At 34.6% G+C, this 6,491-nt stretch overlaps 1 protein-coding gene across 2 annotated transcripts in view; it reads left to right on the top strand.

Annotated features, from left to right (window-relative positions):
• The window catches only part of LOC143251916 (26S proteasome regulatory subunit 8), a 291,595-nt gene that overhangs the window by 67,676 nt on the left and 217,428 nt on the right, over window positions 1–6,491 (top strand). The window lies entirely within an intron of this gene.

Here is a 6,491-nt window from a genome sequence, read left to right as displayed (position 1 = left end):
GTTTGTATACATTCTGGGGTAGTATGGTTGTGTCTTGGCTTTTTTTAACATTGGTTTATAACATACATGCTGTTTTTTTCAAGCGTTAACAGGTCTCCTGACAAGCTAGTAGTGGACATTTTTGTTTAACGAATATCCAATTCACTTTTTCTTAATTTGACCTGAAATTTTTGGACATTTTTATTGGCTAGAAAGAAGGCACTTTCCACACTCTTTTAGCACTGGACCTGCAAAAAGTGATTAGATAAGTGAAATACATTAATGCATCACAAGCTTAACATCCAAGCAAAAGAAGCGTGGAAGTTTCCATATGACACACAGAGGTATTCGGGAACTGTTTTGAACCACCTTCATATATGTTCAGTAAGCTAAGCACAGTATTATGTCTGTAGCTGTATTTAAAGTGTCTGTCTGCTCAGTTTACGACCAACTATTATGATTCCTTATCAAATTGCAGCTGAAGTATTTTGTATCTATATTGAAAACTAAATGTAAAAAGGTCATAGCAGAAGCTTAAGAGGTTGACAGTTGCTTAATTAATGATACTAAGAACATGGCTTTATTGAAATACCCTGAATTTACTCCAAGTTGTGCCTAATGTATGAGCATTATCATCAAATTGGATTCCTTATTTCAAGTTCAACTTGGACAGAAAACAAGATTATTGTATATTTTATGATAATAAAAATGAAGCTACAAACCCAAGACGAAGTAGGTAGTATTAGCTAGTATGTAGATTTGAGGATGCTGTATTTTATTTAAAAATTTGTCACTTTATAAATGAAAATGTGTCTTGAAATAGTCTCAAAGATACATCCAAAACCACCCTTGTTGTGAATTTCTGAATTTGACTTAATTTTAATGTTCAAAAAACTGTAGTGTAAAAAAAAACACCCCTTGGATCCTGAGGGACATTTTAATACAGTTTGAACATAAAATTGTAAATAAGTTTGAAAAGTGTAAATTTGTGTCCGTTTTGTCCTAATTTTCTATAAATCTCTTTATGTATTTATATTTATTCACACTATGTTTCTCATATTTTCCATATCAAAGCATCTTTAAGTTTTTTTGCTGTTTTCTACTTACTCTTTCATATTCATATAAGGTTCTATACTTTCAGTTTACCTCCTGTATCTTGGATTAATACACCAATGTGTGTGACACCCAGGTCACAGTGATCCAAATTTTACTGTCATGCAATGTTACCCAGTTATTTGGTTTTAAATAAGATGGAATTATGATACCAACCAGTCTAATTTTGATGTTTACATCACATGACTACCTGCCACCATAAAGGCACATTATCTAAATTGTAAGGTATGACCACATATTTTGAACCCCCTCAGATGTTTCCAGTGTCAGTGATTTTGTCCCTCGAAGGCATCATGTCATGGTTCCTTAATGTGCTCATTGTGGTTGCAAGTACCATGATGCCTATGAGTGGGAAATGGACTTTCAGTATGTTAATTGTAGTGGCTCTCTTCCCTCTTACATTCGTTCTTGCCCTTTGTGGGTGGAGGTAAAAGAGGTACAGCATTTGAAAACTATTCACATTTCTTACCCCAAGGCTCAAAAAGTTATTGCCCACCACTCCATCTTGTACATTTGCTGCTGCACACCATTCAATTTCTATAGTGGGAGTGCAGCTGGATCTTTCTGTGCCTCTATTAGAGTTATTCTCCAATTATGTGAAGAGTCTTTTGATCCCTGTAGCTAATAGAGTAAATGAGTCAATGTCTATTCCAACCTCTGTTCCTACCAATCCTTCCTATGGGTGCTCGGTTCCATCTCCTTTGACCCAGCTTCTGGCATATTCTCAGGCCCATTGTCTTCGGTCCCAAAATTTCAAATGATTATTCATTCTTGACCTTAGTTACTGGACTCTACTTCTACTGACAGAGATCTACCCACTCAATTTGGGGCAGAACCCATGGAAGCTGAAATACTTTTTTTTTACAAAGAAAAATGACGTGGTTGTAAACTGAAAGGTTTTCATTCAGATATATAGATGACATTAAGGATTTGATTATGTCTTATCACCCTGTGTGTGTGTGTTTCTCTTTATAGGAAATGTTTCTGAAACCTGCCGATGCAGTCACATTTTGGCAGCTTTCTTTGTACAGAAATGACAGGTTATGTGATGGAGAAGTGCATGAAGGGGTGGAACTGCTGTTTGATCAGCATGTGCTCTCCCTGTCTTTACCACTTGTTACACCCTTGAAGTCTGTAGCCATCCATGTTTCCTTGGGTTGTACCATCACTGTTTGTTCTCTCTATATGGCTCCTGGAGAGACCTACAATTATTCAGACCTTTATGCCATCACTGAGCAGTTACCAGTTCCCTTTTCAATCCTGGAGGATTTTAATAGACATAATCCCCTCTGAGGGTGGTGCTGATTTTGATGAGAGAGGTCGTTTCATAGAGTGTATGCTTTTGGACCACAACCTTTCTCTCAGCAGAACAATACGGTTCTTGTACCTATTTTCATGCACCTAGTCAGTCTTTTATTGCTATTGATGTCTATCTGCTCCCCTTCACTTTTCTCTCATTTCTTTTTGGAGATTAACAGTTACCTACATGGTAATGATCATTTTCCTTTCATAGGGAGACTAGCCCTAGTCATTGCCACCTTTCATACAAGCCTCAGTTGAAATTAAACCAGGCCAACTGACTCTCTTTCACTGTTCTCTCAGAACTTGATCCTGCCACTATCTGTAAGCCATCGATACACAACTGGCTATGTTTGTATTCATAGGAACAAACTTGCTGACATCACTACTGTGCCTCTTCTATATACAGACTATGGTCCCGTATTCAAGGCTCGGCTCTGCTCCAGTTGGCAGTTAACTTGGAGTGAGAAATATGAAAACAAGCTTTTCCAGATTACACCCTCTATTGAACTTTGGTTGCCTTGTTTTAACAAGGATCAGAAAGAAGTTGTCCTAACTAGATTACCCATTGGTCACAATTTGTTAAATCATTGTTTTCTTTTATCTTGGACTGATGCACCAGTGTGTGGTCTGTGCGACACTCAGGTCACACTAGTCAAAATTTTATTATCATGCTGTTGTTACAACTCTCAACAACGGCACCATTTTAGACATGCTTTGACCCACTGTTTACCCCTGACGTTGGACAGTGTAATTGGCAATGGTGACACTGTTAACTGTACAAATGTTTTTAGTTTTTTTAGGGCCCATTGGCCATTTTAAAGCTATTTAAGTTAATTCAAAAATTAGACTTCATTTTAACATGATGAATTTGTATGAATTTTAATAATTTTACTTTAATTTTTTTACCAGTTTTTTTACCAACCAACCAACCAATCAAAATCCTGATTTTTGTTTTTCATTAAACATTCTTGTCATTAGTGTATTTGTTGCATTTTATAATGATACTTTACTTTCTGCTTTATTTCCCAGTTTGTAAGTTAAGTGCATATCTTCCTTTCTGTTTCATTACACTAAAAGACAACAAGCATTTTGTTTATAGTTACTAATACTTTATCATTGTTTTCAAGTTTAAAAAAATTCGTTCAACTCAACACCTTGCTCTGGACTCTTTAACTTTTATTAAATTTTCTATCAATTATTCCACTTTCATTCCTTGCAGTACATTTTTTATTCCAAACCCGTGCCCTCTACTTGTCATACCTCTCATGTATACACACATTCCCCGTCTCAAACAATTTCTTATTCCTATAACTTTACCAAGAAATCCTCTTCAATAGATTTGCATACGTTGCAGTTTTGGTTTTTTCTGGTTAAAATTTTATTAATATAGTTCTTGGCCACTTTCTTAAGTCTACTTCAGGGGTTCCCAACCAGTGGGTCGCAAAGCCTTGGCAGGGGAGCCGTGTAGCCTTGTTAGAAGTAGCTTGGGATAACATTAATTTTATTTCATCAATTACATTTCTAAGTCGCGAGTGCCAAAAGGTTGGGAACCCCTGGTCTACTTGGTTTGGTTGGACAGTTTCCAGATAAACTGATGGATCTTTTCTAGTAATTCTTAATTTTTCTTTCACATTTTTACTAGCCTACTTTTTGATTTTTTTTCCTAATTCATGAATGTTTGTGTTCTTAAAAATTCTATTTAATTTTAAATCCCCAACTTCTCTTTCAAACTACACGTTTGTCTCTTTTCCATTCATAAAATAGGTTACTCTGCATGTTACTCAGTTGTTTTGTAATTTTTTTATTTGCTGTATTTAGCTCATAAAATTTCTTTTAATTTATTCTACAATATCTCAGTCACATTTGGTTTTACTTCTTCTGTATGTAATTTACTCTTTCCAACTTTGACAAACTATTACTTCTACCCCTCTCCTTCAGTTAGTACACTAACCCATTTGTGACTATGGTCTGGTTGGTTATGGCACTTGAATTGCCATCTGTGGTTCAAGACCCTTCACTGAACATTTGCCTTTTCAGTCATGGGGTATTATATGTGATGGTCAAGTACACTATTTGTTAGTAAACAAATAGTGCAAGAGTTGGTGGTCTGTCATTTCAGACTTTGGGTCATCAAGTTGCTTTGTGTGAAATTCAACAAACAAAACAAACCATTTAAGATGGTCCTTCCTGCAGATTTTTGTACCACTCCTATCCTCAATGAAGCAAACCTCTTTGAAACTTGAATATCTGTTAATGATATCTCAATTCTTATTTAAACATATTTAATCATCACCATTACATTATAGCCCTTCCTTGGTTCTTTAGTTTTTAAAGTGAATAAATTATGGGTTACTGCTGCTGTTTGTCAATGAATGCTTGACTTGTTAGCTAGTTCCAAGTTACCTACTTCAGCAATATTTACCAGTAATATTGAGTGTCACACAAGCTGGGAAACAATCAATAATAACAATTAGATTCTCAAATATGACTGAAACTCAAGATTTTTTGGGTAATGTGTCATGAAGGCTATTTGCATTTCTTCTCTGAGTAGGACTTGTAATTATTCGATCAATGATTTGTTAAAATTAAATGTTGTAGAGGCTTCATGTGGACTCCTTTTCCTCTCCTACACATACATGCCTACCTTCTAACTCACTGTAACTAAGAAAAAAAAGACTAGTGCTTTCTCTCATACATGCACGCTCAATTAAATAGGTTTGCTTTAATTGCATCATTTGCTTTGCATGTCTGTACTTGTAAGAATCAGCTATGTGATGATTTGACCAAAATGTTTGGTATCAGCAAATTTTCATTTGTTACATTGCAACAAGGAAAGAATAATCAATTCTTCATCAAATAGAATGTTGATAAAGTCAGAATATGGTGCAAATGACACTTGACCACACAGCATAATTCAAGTCACAAAATGATATGGAATTTTGTAAGATCCTTGAAACATCATGCAACGCACCAGATTTAGTTACATCAGTTTCAGCAAATGTTTGTTTTTCACATTAATTTTATTGATTTTAATCAAAATATTTAGATAAAGTTCTTGTTTTAATGTGTTCGCTAAAAGTTGTTATTAATATGGTTGGTTTAATAAGTCCAGGATATTTAAAGCCATTTTTGTCCAAGCTTTAGGTTACTTTACTGTGATTATCTTTTCAAGTAGAACTGAAAAGTATGTATTTTGATAGCATGTTTCCTGACTGAGCTAGACATCATGTCAGCTTTGTTTTAAGTGGAATAACGTATTACACCAACATAATTACATGCTGTTTTGTGGTTAGACATGGAACTCCTAGACATTATCCACTTTGATTGTGTTTCCCAGTAGAGCTAGACATGTTTCATAATACAGCTATACATTGTATCATCCTGATTGTGTTTCTGGTCGATAGGGACATTACATTTCTACATGATGTTGAACAGATAAGGTAAATACTATACATTATAATTGGTTTTCTTGAGTAAGATATATTTTACAATCTTCCTCATTCCATATTTTTTGGAAGAACATTACATTAAGTTATTTACGTTTCCTAGTGGAGCTACGTATTGTATAATACTAATTACATCTTTCCTGAAAGAGTTAGTTAGAACTTGAGCTTTATTGTATGTACTGATAATTATAGTTGTTATATTGTCCTGCTGGAACGACACATCATACATTCTAATCATATTTTTCGTAGAGCAATATATTATATGACCCTAATTATGTTTCCTGATAAAATTAGTTGTTATACTTTTGCAGTTGCATATTTCTTTGTGTAGCTATACATTATGACACATGCAGTATTGCTTTTTGTTTTTATTGCCTAGGTATACATTATGCCATTTACATCTCCTGGCTTCTTGAGTGTTGAATTACCATGTTTGTCCTGTAGCTGAGCTAAACAGTATGCATTTTGCTATATGATACTACAGAGCTGGACAATATATGATTCTCAAAAGAACACAACACTAAATTAACCGGATTACATGTTTCCTGACTTAACTAGATGTACCAGTTAGATTGTTACTTTTTAAGGCTAGATATTACAACAACCTGATTACATGTTTCCTGACTTAACTAGATGTACCAGTTAGATTAT

Source organism: Tachypleus tridentatus, chromosome 6 (genome assembly GCF_004210375.1).
Source record: "Tachypleus tridentatus isolate NWPU-2018 chromosome 6, ASM421037v1, whole genome shotgun sequence".
NCBI classification, from domain to species: Eukaryota; Metazoa; Arthropoda; class Merostomata; order Xiphosura; family Limulidae; genus Tachypleus; species Tachypleus tridentatus.
The sequence above is the reverse complement of the archived record's forward strand: the minus strand, read 5'-3'. Positions and strand labels throughout refer to the sequence as shown.